The sequence below is a fragment of the Bubalus kerabau genome, chromosome 19 (genome assembly GCF_029407905.1).
Source record: "Bubalus kerabau isolate K-KA32 ecotype Philippines breed swamp buffalo chromosome 19, PCC_UOA_SB_1v2, whole genome shotgun sequence".
In the NCBI taxonomy this organism is placed as follows: Eukaryota; Metazoa; Chordata; class Mammalia; order Artiodactyla; family Bovidae; genus Bubalus; species Bubalus kerabau.
Window position 1 is genome coordinate 58548772 of NC_073642.1, and position 15569 is coordinate 58564340.

Below are 15569 nucleotides of genomic sequence, written 5' to 3' on the forward strand. Positions count from 1 at the left end.
GCTTCCGACTGTCTCCATGCCTTCAGTATTCTAATCCACAATGATCACACCGTTGAAAGGTTTGCTTTCTAAGATATCACTATCAACACATCATCCCTGTACATCTGTTTTAAAAAGGCAACCAGAATTCCAGATCCAAGGCAGAAATGAGCATCAGACATGTGGGTGAGAAGACAAGTCGATCTATGCCTTGGTGCTTTTCACTGCTAGTCCCGGGACCCTGCAGCACCTGACAGCTGGTTAGATAAATGCTTCTCTGCCGTCTTTCAGGAGGACCATGCTAAAGAAGACTGTACAAAATTCCTCGAAGCTCCTGGCAGGCTTGAAGCCCCATAACCTCCACTGGTAACCAACACTACGGGCCACTCTTCTGCTGCTTTTCCTCCTCCCTGGTTTCATTCCCCCCAATTCTCCCCTGTTCATGGGATTCCTTACCAAATAACTTCCTGCAAGCAAGCCTTTGTTTTAGGCTGTTTCAGCACAGGCTATGGGGGAATGGGAGGGGACACCCACACTATGATAGTAAGACAAGTGGCTCCAGGAAATAAAATTCTTGAGAAAGATTCTGGAACTAGGTCATTCCCTGGTAAGATGGCAAAGAGGACCCCACTCCTAGTGGCAAGTGGGATGGTGACAACCCCTGCCTGCTGCAGTGTGACAATACTAAGATTCTTCACTAAGGGAAGTGTTAGTTTAGCAGCAGTGGTTGTGGCTGCACTTGAATGGAAACATGAGTGATTCTAAGGACCTGGTGCTGGCTGGCTTAAAAGTCATGAAAAAAGAAGATGACAGTCACTCTTGAAGCCTAAGAATTCTGTCAAAACAAGGAAACTTCTAGATTGGTGTTCAAAGATACCCTTACTTCCTAGAGCTGTAGAAAAGACTGCCAAAACTTAGGCTCAAGATTTAATTTTATTAGATCTATGAAGAAGATCTGAACAAAATCTTGACAAACCTATGACAAAATGTGGATCCTGAGAGGAAGAGCTGGACACAGAAACCTTGAAAGGGGCTATTTGGTGGATGAGGAATGCTAAGCCCCAAGATTCACCTGGACTTTCCAGGGTGGGAGAAGCAGCACCCTGCTCCCAACTCCCTGCTAGAGGACAGCAGCCTTCTCTTGCCAGAAGATCCTGAAGGTGCCTGAAAAGACAATGCTGTCCTCTTCGGTATCTGCCCCAGCCTCCTCTCACTAGCTCAAGACCAAAAATCAAGATCTGTTCAAGCATAATCACAGTTTGAGGGAGAAAGTACAGTCCCTGTTCTGGGAAGAAAGAGCACATACACCCAAAGAACTGCACGACCTGGATGTAAATACTGTGGGAGTGCTTACTGAGAGTCCTGGGCCAGGCTGCGAGGTGTGGGGCAGGACAACAGGAGCAAGAAGGTGCGCTTCCAGAATCCAAGGGACTCAACTGCAGCACCTTTTGGTGCTTCTCTGCTAAGTGATAACGGAACTGGGCAATTGCAGATATTTCTGGGATGAAGGTCTGGGTCCTCTCACCTGGTAGGCTATCTAGACCTGGTGAAATGTTGGCAAAGCAGGAAGAAAATCTAGGTGCAGTGAGGAAGGACGGAGACTGTGATGATCTGTACTGTTTATACTTCTCTAAGCTAAAACTCTTTTGCACAATTATCCCAAAAGCTGACCAAAACAGAAATGTGTGATGTGAAAGGAAGCAGCAGCAGCCATCACTCTCTAAAAATCACTGAAGCTAGATGTGGTGAAAGGCAGACACGGAGGTGCCCGTGGATTCTAGCTGTTCCTTGCTCTCTGCAATCCGCATCCAGCTCTCCCTCCCAACTGCAGCTTTGGTGACAACCCTGGCCCCAGGCCACCACCAGATGCTTGGCTGCAGACCCACAGATAGGCCACTGTCCCCTGTGCAGCCCCACCCAACTGCCTCGACATCCTTGGCTTCCCAGGTTGACTGGTTGTTAACTCCTTTGGGTCCAACCCCCTCCACCACAGCAGGCCTTCACTGCCCCAGCTTCTCCCACAACTGTATAAGGACCAATTCCTAAAATGATTCCCTTACCCCATAAGTCAGTGTTGCTCAGCTTCCCTGACTGAAACCCGAGTGATACAGTTATGATGAGAATATCAATTAAAGCCTCTACCCAACTGCAGAAGCTGGGATTGTGGCTAATTGTATCATCTTTCCTGAACTGAGTCTTTTATAGAGGTGCGGCTGGTTAGCACCTTGAAGGCTCTGTGGTAAATTGGATTTAAATTACTGCTCTCCTCTAATTAAGTTAAATCACATGAAATTGTTGATATTAAATCATTCTACCCTATGAAAGTCAGAAGATTAATCTATTTGTTTTCTGTTGCTATACAACAAATGATCACAAACATAGTGGGTTAAATCAACAAACAAATCATCTCATATTTTCTGTGGGTCAGGAGTCTGGGCACAGGTCACCGGGTCCTCAGGGTTTCCTAAGGCTGCAATCAAGGTGTCAACTAGGTTCACATTCTCAATTAGGGAAGAATTTGCTTCCAAGTTCATTCAGGTTGCTGGCAAAAATCGTTTCCTTGCCGCCGTATAACTAAAGGCCCAGCTTCTTGCTGGCTATTAGCTGAGGGTTCACAATCTCCTCCAAGAGGCTGCCTGCAGTTCTTTCCACGTGGTCCACTCAACAGGCCATTATACAACACAAAAGGTGACTTCTTCAAAGCTGGCAGGGTAAAAAGTCTCTAGTCTCTGGGGAACAGAAAGTTGAGAGGGCAGGAGACGTTCTGATGAGTCCCCTTTTGAATTCTGCTCCATTTGAATGTATTATCTATTCAAAAAATAAAAACAAAAAAAACAAAAAAAAAACCACACCAGGCTAGTGAAGGTGCCAGGAGTCCCTTCCCTCAGGGTTCAACATAAAATCAATCACTGTCCACAAAATGCAAGCAAATAGTGGGAGGGAAATCAGAAGGTTCTCTGCTCTGAGAACATGACTCCCTTTTGATGCGGAAGACACAAATCACTGAGATTCACGTTGCTTGTGTGTGAAAATATACAAATAGTGCTGGTACTCTTCACTCTTACAGGTCTGCCAAGCTATGGGAGAGGGAAAAACAGACAAAGATGTGAAAGAAGCTGAAAATATCTACGCAACAACTTTGGTAACTAGAGGAGGAGGCTAAAGCACACAGGCAGCAAGTGATAAAAGACTGAAGGGTTCTCTTTTTACCACGAAAGGAAACAAACAAAAAAGACCAAGAATCTCTAAGATATGTAGTTAAATACAGATATGTATTTCTCTAATGTTTATACTATTAATTCTAATATGACATTTTAAATTATTTATTCTTTGGTATTTTGGGGGGTGAAAATAGCATAATGAAAGGGAAAAGCAGTCATGGGGATGTCTGTTCTCTTGACACAGATACTGTATATAAGCCTCTGCTAAATTAAAATGCAAGGAGATCTAATTCTGGGATCTACAGGATGCCTGAAATTCCTCGAAATTAACATATGTTCTTTTGTTCAGGCATCTATCTGGAAGAGAGACGTCATGACACACCACTAGAGTCAGACTGATACGAGACCCAACACCATGATCTGAGACCCAATCCCAACTCCCTATAGCTGTGTGATGTGTGAAATTCTGCCTGTTTCCTCATCTGAAAAAATGTTTCTTAATCCTACCTCATCGGGTTATTTTGAGGATTAAATAATATACACAGAGCACTTAGCACATTAACTTATGATACACATTAAATAAGTAGCAGCTATTACTATAATTGGTGCGTTGCAGTCCATGGTTCGCAAAGAGATGGACACGACTTAACAACTGAACAACAGTTACTGTAATTAGCTTTTCTTGAAGAGGGCATCCACTGTACTGGGGTATTCTAATTCAAAAGCAAGTACAGGGATCTGTGGGGGTGAGAGAGGGTAGGAAACGAGCACAATCTTAAGAGAGCAGAGCAAAGATCATAAAGGGAACAGAAATGGCCAGTGACAACCTAAATGTATTGGGGTCTCTCACAGATCACTTGTTAAAATGCTACATAAAATCAACCCTAGTACTCAATATGTGAAAAACTCAGAGGTTCATTCCTTTTTATCTAAAAACAAAAAATACCCCTTTATACCTATACCTTGTTTATTACCCCATCACTTCATGGCAAATAGATTGTTTATACCCATCACTTCACAGCAAATAGATGGGGAAACGATGGAAATAGTGGGCTCCAAAATCACTGCAGATGTTGACTGCAGCCATGAAATTAAAAGACGCTTACTCCTTGGGAGAAAAGCTATGACCAACATAGACAGCATATTAAATAGCAGAGACATTATTTTGCCAATGAAAGTCGATCTAGTCAAAGTTATGCTTTTTCCAGTAGTTATGTACAGATGTGAGAGTTGGACTATGAAAAAGGTAAGCACTGAAGAACTAATATTGGAGAAGACTCATGAGAGTCCCTTGGACTGCAAGGAGATCTAGCCAGTCCATCCTAAAGGAAATAAGTCCTGAATATTCACTGGAAGGACTGATGCTGAAACTCCAATACTTTGGCCACTTGATGCGAAGAACTGACTCCTTGGAAAAGACCCTGATGCAGGGAAAGATTGAAGGCAGGAGGAGAAGGGGATGACAGAGGATGAGATGTTTGGATGGCATCACTGACTCAATGACATGGGTTTGGGTGGACTCTGGGAGTTGGTGAGGGACAGGGAGGCCTGGCGTGCTGCAGTCCATGGGGTTGCAGAGTCGGACAGGGCTGAGCGAATGAACTGAACTGAACTTGTTTATTATTCTTAAACCATTTTCCCACTAGTAACAAAATAGTAAGTTAGTATCCTTAATTCTATCAGCATAATAAGGGAAAAATCCAAAGCGTTTGAGGGAGAGACATGTAATTAATGATTTTTAGAAAAGTTTTTGATATCTACTGGTTTAGTTATCTCCTCAGTATAATCGTGTGCTCCATTTGAAACAATGCACCTCACAGATGACTTCCACTTACAGAAATCTTATTCTCTTTCCCCTTCAAATAGAAAACAATAGGTCTAGAGTTGAAAACCCAGGATTCAAATCTTGGCCTTAACACTTTCTAGTTGTAACCTCCAGTGACAGTATTTTCAAGCCTCAGTTTATCTGTAAAATAGACATAACACCTACCACAAAGGACAATATGAACTGAAAGCTTACACAATACCTGGCAAAAAAATAGGTGTTCAAAAAAATTCTACTGAATAACACATTAAATAGAGTATGGAATTTTTAAAAAGAATAGTGATTTTTGATGTGTAATTTATACAGTATTCTTGCCTTGAGAACCCCATGAACAGTATGAAAAGGCAAAATGATAGGATACTGAAAGAGAAACTCCCCAGGTCAGTAGGTGCCCAATATGCTACTGGAGAAATAACTCCAGAAAGAATGAAGGGATGGAGCCAAAGCAAAAACACTACCCAGCTGTGGATGTGACTGGTGATAGAAGCAACGTCCGATGCTGTAAAGAGCAATATTGCATAGGAACCTGGTCCATGAATCAAGGCAAATTGGAAGTGGTCAAACACGAGATGGCAAGAGTAAATGTCGACATTCTAGGAATCAGCGAACTGAAATGGACTGGAATGGGTGAATTTAACTCAGATGACCATTATATCTACTACTGCGGGCAGGAATCCCTCAGAAGAAATGGAGTGGCCATCATGGTCAACAAAAGAGTCCGAAATGCAGTACTTGGATGCAATCTCAAACATGACAGAGTGATCTCTGTTCGTTTCCAAGGCAAACCATTCAATATCACAGTAATCCAAGTCTATGCCCCAACCAGTAACACTGAAGAAGCTGAAGTTGAACAGTTCTATGAAGACCTACGAGACCTTTTAGAACTAACACCCAAAAAAGATGTCCTTTTCATTATAGAGGACTGGAATGCAAAAGTAGGAAGTCAAGAAACACCTGGAGTAACAGGCAAATTTGGCCTTGGAATACGGAGTGAAGCAGGGAAAAGACTAATAGAGTTTTGCCAAGAAAATGCACTGGTCATAGCAAACACCCTCTTCCAACAACACAAGAGAAGACTCCATACATGGACATCACCAGATGGTCAACACCGAAATCAGACTGATTATATTCTTTGCAGCCAAAGATGGAGAAGCTCTATACAGTCAGAAAAAACAAGGCCAGGAGCTGACTGTGGCTCAGACCATGAACTCCTTATTGCCAAATGCAGACTTAAATTGAAGAAAGCAGGGAAAACCACTAGACCATTCAGGTATGACCTAAATCAAATCCCTTATGATTATACAGTGGAAGTGAGAAATAGATTTAAGGGCCTAGATCTGATAGATAGAGTGCCTGATGAACTATGGAATGAGGTTCATGAGATTGTACAGGAGACAGGGATCAAGACCATTCCCATGGAAAAGAAATGCAAAAAAGCAAAATGGCTGTCTGGGGAGGCCTTACAAATAGCTGTGAAAAGAAGAGAAGCGAAAAGCAAAGGAAAAAAGGAAACATATAAACATCTGAATGCAGAGTTCCAAAGAATAGCAAGAAGAGATAAGAAAGCTTTCCTCAGCGAATAATGCAAAGAAATAGAGGAAAATAACAGAATGGGAAAGACTAGGGATCTCTTCAGGAAAATCAGAGATACCAAAGGAACATTTCATGCAAAGATGGGCTCGGTAAAGGACAGAAATGGTATGGACCTAACAGAAGCAGAAGATATTAAGAAGAGATGGCAAGAATACACAGAAGAACTGTACAAAAAAGATCTTCACGACCCAGATAATCACGATGGTGTGATCACTGACCTAGAGCCAGACATCCTGGAATGTGAAGTCAAGTGGGCCTTAGAAAGCATCATTACAAACAAAGCTAGTGGAGGTGATGGAATTCCAGTTGAGCTATTCCAAATCCTAAAAGATGATGCTGTGAAAGTGCTACACTCAATATGCCAGCAAATTTGGAAAACTCAGCAGTGGCCACAGGACTGGAAAAGGTCAGTTTTCATTCCAATCCCAAAGAAAGGCAATGCCAAAGAATGCTCATACTACCGCACAATTGCACTCATCTCACACGCTAGTAAAGTAATGCTCAAAATTCTCCAAGCCAGGCTTCAGCAATATGTGAACCATGAACCTCCTGATGTTCAAGCTGGTTTTAGAAAAGGCAGAGGAACCAGAGATCAAATTGCCAACATCCACTGGATCATGGAAAAGGCAAGAGAGTTCCAGAAAAGCATCTATTTCTGCTTTATTGACTATGCCAAAGCCTTTGACTGTGTGGATCACAATCAACTGTGGAAAATTCTGAAAGAGATGGGAATACCAGACCACCTGATCTGCCTCTTGAGAAATTTGTATGCAGGTCAGGAAGCAATAGTTAGAACTGGACATGGAACAACAGACTGGTTCCAAATTGGGAAAGGAGTACATCAAGGCTGTATATTGTCACCCTGTTTATTTAACTTATATGCAGAGTACATCATGAGAAACGCTGGACTGGAAGAAACACAAGCTGGAATCAAGATTGCCGGGAGAAATATCAATAACCTCAGATATGCAGATGACACCACCCTTATAGCAGAAAGTGAAGAGGAACTAAAAAGCCTCTTGATGAAAGTGAAAGAGGAGAGTGAAAAAGCTGGCTTAAAGCTCAACATTCAGAAAACAAAGATCATGGCATCCGGTCCCATCACTTCATGGGAAATCGATGGGGAAACAGTAAAAACAGTGTCAGACTTTATTTTTCTGGGCTCCAAAATCACTAAGATGGTGACTGCAGCCATGAAATTAAAAGACGCTTACTCCCTGGAAGGAAAGTTATGACCAACCTAGACAGCATATTGAAAAGCAGAGACATTACTTTGCCAACAAAGGTTCGTCTCGTCAAGGCTATGGTTTTTCCTGTGGTCATGTATGGATGTGAGTTGGACTGTGAAGAAGGCTGAGCGCCGAAGAACTGATGCTTTTGAACTGTGGTGTTGGAGAAGACTCTTGAGAGTCCCTTGGACTGCAAGGAGATCCAACCAGTCCATTCTGAAGGAGATCAGCCCTGGGATTTCTTTGGAAGGAATGATGCTGAAGCTGAAACTCCAGTACTTTGGCCACCTCATGCGAAGAGTTGACTCATTGGAAAAGACTCTGATGCTGGGAGGGATTGGGGGCAGGAGGAGAAGGGGATGACAGAGGATGAGATGGCTGGATGGCATCACTGACTAGATGGACGTGAATCTGAGTGAACTCTGGGAGTTGGTGATGGACAGGGAGGCCTGGTGTGCTGCGATTCATGGGGTCGCAAAGAGTTGGACATGACTGAGCGACTGATCTGATCTTATACAGATTTTATATGCTTAAAGAAAGTATACATTTAAAATAAAAACACTATTTCTGGAACAGTTCTGATGGTCTCCACCTGCATGCTGCAACCAAAGAGATCTTTCAGAAAATATAAATTTAATCAGGTCACATGCTCAGGATAAAACCAAACGTCTCAGCGTGGTATACCAAGTTCTTTATTACTTAGCTGTGCTGGTTGCTACAGCCTCATTTCTTGCCACATCATACCTCTGTCTCATCTCTGCAACCCCTACAACCTCCCCGCCAAAACCAGAAGCGCTGTCACTTATCTTTAGACCTTGCCACCTGAAGTTCCTTCTGCTTGATATGGGCCTCTTTATCTCCAATCTTTACTTAACTCCTATTCATTCTCCAGGTCACAACTTCTCTGTACAGTTCTTCTAGATACCATCCCTCCTTCCCTAACTCCATATATTGAGGTTAGGACTTCTCTCTTCCTATGTGCTCCCTACTGTTCAGGGCTTTACTCTATTAGGGCATTTACACATTGGAACTGCCTACTGGCACCCACCACCAGACTATCTAATTTATTACTTTACTCTCAGAGCCTGGCATACAGTAAGAGCTCAGTAAGTGTTTGCTAAATGAGTAAGTCTAGGAATCACAGTGCTAATTCTACAGAAAGATCCACTGGAATCAAGGTTCTATTCCTCCCTCCCTCCACAATGTTCCATTTTTACCTTTGAAAGCTCAGGCAGCTGTTATTCTCTCAGGTTTACAGACCTATTGCGATGATCAGGTTTACAACATTCTGTCTACTTCTATTTAACTTAGTACTTCTAAAAATCTGATAATTAAAAGGTAGGTTAGGAGGGGGTTCACACCACTGAAGACTTCAGATACTTAATACTTTTACTTACACTTACAAACAAAAACTATCAATCCAGAATTTGAGATGAGGCATAAAAAAAGCAATTAATCATACATTTCTGAACCTTTCACAATTAGATACAAGCTCATTAGATATAAGCTCAGAAAGATATCAAGGTTTAGAAAACCAATATGATGCCCATCTATTTTCTACAAATAGTTCCGTGAATCAGGTTCCAAAATTCAGTACTGTCTTTTTTTTGGGGGCCAAGCCATGTGGCATGTGGGATCTTGATTTCCCAACCAGGGAAAGAACCAGCACCGCCGTGCAGTGGAATCACAGAGTCTTAACCACTGGACTGCCGTGGAAGTACCAGCATTGTTCTTCAATGGAAACGTTAATAGGACGTAACTCTGACAGTGAAAACAGTTATTAAATCAAACCCACTTCAGGAGCCTATTACGGTTGAAGAGGAACTTGGTTAAAAACAAAGACATGTAAGTGTGCAAACAGTGTTTTCAGTTTTCTGGCACAACTTTCAGATGTGTGGATGTTTCACCTTCAAGTGCCTTGACATGTAAAAACATTTACTGGAAGTCTTATGGACATGTCCACGCTAAGCATGAAACATAAAAATGTTTTAGTGAAGAGAACAAAAACAGAGCTCAAAGCCTTGTAATTTATCAAAGCTACCCCCTTCGTGGAGACATACTTAGTGAGGATAGCTCATGTAAACTTATAATAGAAATTGATACTCCTTTTCATCTAAATATGAGAAAAAATAGTTGTGAGGCAAGAACTTTCTAGTCAGTTTATATTCACTGAATATTTTAGCAGGTCCATAAATTAACACTCTAAGAGGAGATATTTATAAATAGGTACTATTCGTCAACAGTGTTTTTAACTGTGGAGTGAGTCTAAAGGGTTTTTAAAACAACTTTTGTATTATTTGTATTGTACTATCTGAATATCCAATCAGGGCATCCTTTGTATTTTTAGAAACAAAAATATAGTTATTAAAATAAAGTGTTAGTCACTCAATCGTGTCCAACTCTTTGCGACCTCATGGACGACAGCCCACCAGGCTCCTCTCTCCATGGAATTCTCCAGGCAAGAGTACTGGAGTGGATTGCCATTCCCTTCTCCAGGGCATCTTCCCAACTCAGGGATTGAACCTGGGTCTCCCGCATTGCAGGCAGATTCTTTACCCTCTGAGCCATTAGGGAAGCCCGGGTAGCTATTCTTTACTGACATCATTTCCCCAAAGTTTATTAAGTATGTAAAAAGCAAGACATAGGATAACATGTATAGTGTGGTACTATTATATCACAACAGAACAAGAGATGCACTGAAATATACACACACATTCAAAAATATTCAGAGGTTTGTAAGAAAACTCAAAACTGCTCAAAGTCTGTCATCAATACGCATTTGGGGAAAGGAGCGGTAGTAGATGAAAATACGGTTTCTTGATGAGTGTTACTGAACACACTGTCTAAAGTTTCTTAAAGTGTAAAGTAAAGGGACTTCCCTGGTGCTCCAGTGGTTAGGACTCTGTCTTTCCACTGCAGGCGGCACAGATCTGATCCCTGGTTGTGGAACTAAGATCCCATCCTCCATCCCCACCACCCCAAAAAAGGAAAAAAATATAATAGAAGCTTCACTACTTCATACAGAGTTGGTGCTCAGTAAATGTTTGTTTTGCAGTCCATTTTTTGATCAGTAGACGTGGCCTTGGAGAAGTAACAAGTTATTCACCTCATCTCTAAAACAAGCAGGATGATAGCAGTTACCAGACAAGCTACTGTAAAGCTTAAGGGAGGTCTTACACATCACGAGTTTCACCCAATGTTTTGCACATAGTAACAACTAAATATTCTAATCTACCTGAATCTCTAGAACAGTTTTCCCAGCCACTTCCAAAACCAGAAGTGGACAGAATGCTTGTGTCTAGTCAGAGTTCTTCTACTTTGGATCTTTTAGGAGTTAAGTGCAATATTTGGTTTTAAGGCAGAAATGGCAACTTTTTATCTCAAAACTGAGTTTGAAAAGGCAGGAGACTTGTTGAATACAGAGGTTCTTCCTCCTGTCATTTTCCTTCCTCACTTACTAATACCCTCTCCAAATCCTGTTTTCCATGTATCAGTCTAAGATGCATCTTAGACTGCATTAGTTTCTGCACTTCTTGGCAACAGAAAGCATAAGAGGAGTAGTCAAAATCTGACAATGGCAGAGTTAGAAAAATAAAAATAACTTGCGGCTTTAGGAAATGGCCCATTCAGGACATTTTCTCAGTGTTTCTAAGAGAAAAAGGGACTATAACTGAATCAAAGCAAAATGGGAGTTTACACCAAAAAGCCCACCACCGCAGGGAACACTGTATGTACCGTTTTTTTTAATGGCTCTGTTTTGCCATCTAACATTGGATATTTCTTGCAATTGTATCATTGTTTTTTAAAAAGTCTTAATTAATCTGGTAAACTTTTTAGACTTTGGAAACTTGAAACTGTGCTGTCAAATGATGTGTATGGAAAATAACTCAATGCTTATCTTCAGAAATTGTCTACTAAGAGTTAATGTAAATAAATTTAAAAACCATTTGTTAAAGCCCAACTGTGATCCAGGCACAGTGTTTGGTGCCTGCATTTCTATGAAGAGGAATAAATGAGCTCAGGCTGAGGAACCTAGACAGAATTTACATGGTTAGTATGTGGCAGAGGCAGTGTGAGAACACAGATCTAACTCCAGACTTCATATTTATAAAATATCAATACCATTAAATTTGGGCATTGTTATGTATCTCTGAATCTCTCTGGGCAAACGGAAGACCCATTCTGCAAGCTTCATGGGGCTGCTGTAAAAATGACATTAAGCAGCATATGCTTGCAGTTCAAGATGGTGGAGTAGAAGGACCTATGCTCATCTCCTCTTGCGAGAGCACCAAAATTTCAACTAGCTGTTGAACAACCATCCACAGGAGGACGCTGGAACCCACTAATAAAGATACCCTACATCCAAAGACAAAGAAGAAGCTGCAGTGAGATGGTAGGAGAGGCATAATCATGATATAATCAAATCCCATACCCGCTGGGAGAACAACAATACCAATGAAGTTGTCATACTATTGTTGAAGGTTACATTCTGAACCTAAGTCAGGATTCCCAGCCTGGGGATCCGACAAAGGAACTGGGAATCCCAAGGGAATCTGGCCTTGAGGGCCAGAGGGATTTGATTAAAGGTTTTCCAGGGACTGACCGGAGAAGGCAATGGCACCCCACTCCAGTACTCTTGCCTGGAAAATCCCATGGACAGAGGAGCCTGGTGGGCTGCAGTCCATGGGGTTGCTAAGAGTCGGACTCGACTGAGCGACTTCACTTTCACTTTTCACTTTTATGCATTGGAGAAGGAAATGGCAACCCACTCCAGTGTTCTTGCCTGGAGAATCCCAGGGACAGGGGAGCCTGGTGGGCTGCCGTCTATGGGGTCGCACAGAGTCGGACATGACTGAAAGCGACGCAGCAGCAGCACCAGCAGCAGGGACTGACTGAACTGAATGTGAAATAAGTACAGTTGTATGGTAGTTCTAATGTTCTTTGGCATTGACCTTTGGGATTGCTCTTCAGTCCCTGGAAAGCTCGCACAGGGTTGGACACGACTGCTGTGACTTAGCAGCAGCATGGACCAAGAAAGTAAAGAGTTGATGAGACAATTTTATTAGAAATTTAACTTAAAACTGAGTATAACAGTACAGAAGTACACATCATTTAGACCACATCTAAATTTATTTTTATAATAATACTTCATATTTATCTCCTTGATTTAGGCTCACTGTTCTCTCTCTCTTTTTTTTACAACTAGGGTTAAACATTGATTACACTCTCCCCTTTTTTAAAAGAAAAAGTTATGCAGTCTGCATGGGTACTAAAGATAATTCAAAATATATAACTGAGAGTCTATCAAGAGCAAAGGCCTGTGTTAGGTTCTTTGGGTGATTCAAAGATGACTCAAGATTTGGAACTTGTCTTTAGAGAATATAGTTGATACAAGTTGGTAGAGGAAAGTTACACAGGTTAATTTCAAAACAAGTCAGAAGATGTAAAAACCTAAAAGAATGATCAAAGGAGTGTTTTAGAAGTTTGCAAGAAGCAGGAACACTTAATTTGAAATGCCTAAGACAAAACACGGGAAGTAGAATATGAGTTTGGTCTTAAAGGCAAGGGCAGAATTTAGACATTTAGTGAACAAAGTCAAAGATATTATAAAACCAAAGAACAGTGTGCGCAGAGGGTCAGAGGTGAAGAGTTTATAGTCTATACGAACAAGTTTTTGGAGAAGGAAATGGCAACCCACTCCAGTGTTCTTGCCTGGAAAATCCCAGGGACGGGGGAGCTTGGTGGGCTGCCCTCTATGGGGTCGCACAGAGTCGGACACGACTGAATCGACTTAGCAGCAGCAGCAGCAGCAGCATGAACAAGTTTGAGTTATAAAATAAAATGTGGAATTAAATATTTTAAATATTACACATTGGAACCTTATTCACAATTTTGAGTTAAGTGCTAAATTTCATTATGATTAAAGATGTATAACTTGAGTCATTTGAACTGCTATTCCTGAAACAGGAATTCTTCAACCATATCCCATGTTTAACTGAAACCTGTATTTACTACTTTGATCTGTTGATGATGGTATTTAACTTAGCTCCACTGTTCTCTAGCAAGTATATCCAGACTAAGCTGCCGAAGAGGAAACAATTAGAGGGAGAAGCAAAATGAACTACCAGAGCAACCAAATGGAGACAGAAGGGAGCGTGTTAACATGGGGACAATGGAGAGGATGGGAAGAGGGAGGAATGGATTAGAGTGGGGGCAGTTTTTGTTATTCTGTATTTGTTTCAAGTCACATACTCCTGGAATCTGACCAAGTTGCTAAGAGAAAAAATTAGGTCATTGCTTTCAGTTGTTTCTCTGTTAAGAGTTTTAATTCAATAAAGTATAATCACATGCATTACAAATAAAAACAGGGGCAATGCATTTCAGAAGCTATTTTGGAACTAAAGCTATACATAAATTTCATATTCCAAAGACTTAAAAATACATTTTTGATCAATATGAAAAAAACAAATCTGTATTTTAGAGCACACAACTGTAAGACGCCCTGACTGGAATATACATGCAGATGCTGGTGCTAACTCAACAGTATTTATGAAAAGGAAACAGAAGCTCTACTGGCCTGTGGGTTGTTAAAGTTCATGAGAAAATCTATAGTTCCCCTAAAGAGTCGGTATTTACTAAAAGAGTTACAAATCAATAAATAATACATTCTCACTGTTCTCACGTTTTCAGAGCTGTTTATGCAGTATATTCTAAGGTCATTGCGTAAAGTCAGTGATTAAACACCTGGTCCTTCATCTGAAGCTCTTCCAATCTAGTCATTTATTTTGGAATTTTATACACTAGTCTTTCAATATAGTTACTGTTATGAACTAGGCTTCTAAGCTGCAACCACAGAAAACAACTTCAGTTGGCTTCAACAGAAAAGGAATTTATCTGAAAGGATACTGTGAGCCCAGAGTTGCTGGGAAAGCTGGAGAGCAGGCTCAGAGTACAAACAACAAAGGAAGACTGCGAGCTGAGCGCTACAGCACAGAGCAGCCCAGCGAGGGCGCTGTGTGGCCTGGGACCCAGGCCAAAACTGCTCCTGGACAGTGAACGCCATCACTGGCGCCACTGACACTGATTTCTCTGCTTTCCCACTAGGTGCTGCTGTTCCCACCAAGCTTCCAGAAAGAATTCTCTACAGTCCCCAAATCTCTGTGCCATCAATGCTCTAGATTCAAAAAGTCTAGGTCATGTGGTGGAGCCCTGACCACAGAGAAGACTGAGAAAATACTGGGAGGTGGGCTCTGTCTTCTATCAAGACCTGCGTGGTATGGAACTGCCCAATGCAAAGAAGGAGTTCCTCACTCGGGGCCGCTGAAAAAGTCAAATAACTGACCTGGGAATACTTGTCTATCCAGGAAAGAATGGCCTGCTCAGCACAAAGCCCTCTGTTCTCTGGCTAAGTGCTTGGAAGCAGTCTGAGTGGTGACCTACCCAGCTAGCCCACAATTCCCCCACCCCCAAGCAGTTCTGTCCCAACAGGTTCACAGCTGAGATTGCTCTGAGTTGTTCCTACACCAGTCTGATTGGCTCCTACAACTAGGCCACAGTGGCCTCTCACCATCATTCTTAGACGTTTTTCACACTGCTCCCCTGTCTCACCATGCTGATTCCTGGGCTTCAGGTTGGAAGAGTTGGTGTGGCTCACAGCTTCATCCCTTACAAGACTGGGAAAATGCTAGTTATTCATTTCTGAGCCCTGCCATACTCATAGGTTGTCAAGATAACCAAATGAGAGCAAAGTAAAGGCTCCATGTAGACCAAAATTATAAGCAT

General features: G+C 41.7%; 1 protein-coding gene and 1 long non-coding RNA gene across 6 annotated transcripts in view; one reads left to right on the plus strand and one right to left on the minus strand.

Annotated features, from left to right (window-relative positions):
- BTBD7 (BTB domain containing 7) overlaps positions 1-15569 on the minus strand; it is a 91091-nt gene that overhangs the window by 34229 nt on the left and 41293 nt on the right. The gene's annotated exons all lie outside the window — the stretch shown is intronic.
- On the plus strand, positions 294-3628 carry LOC129634409 (uncharacterized). The gene is made up of 3 exons (XR_008705613.1): positions 294-345; positions 3047-3121; positions 3490-3628. It is a non-coding gene; the product is annotated as an uncharacterized LOC129634409 (long non-coding RNA).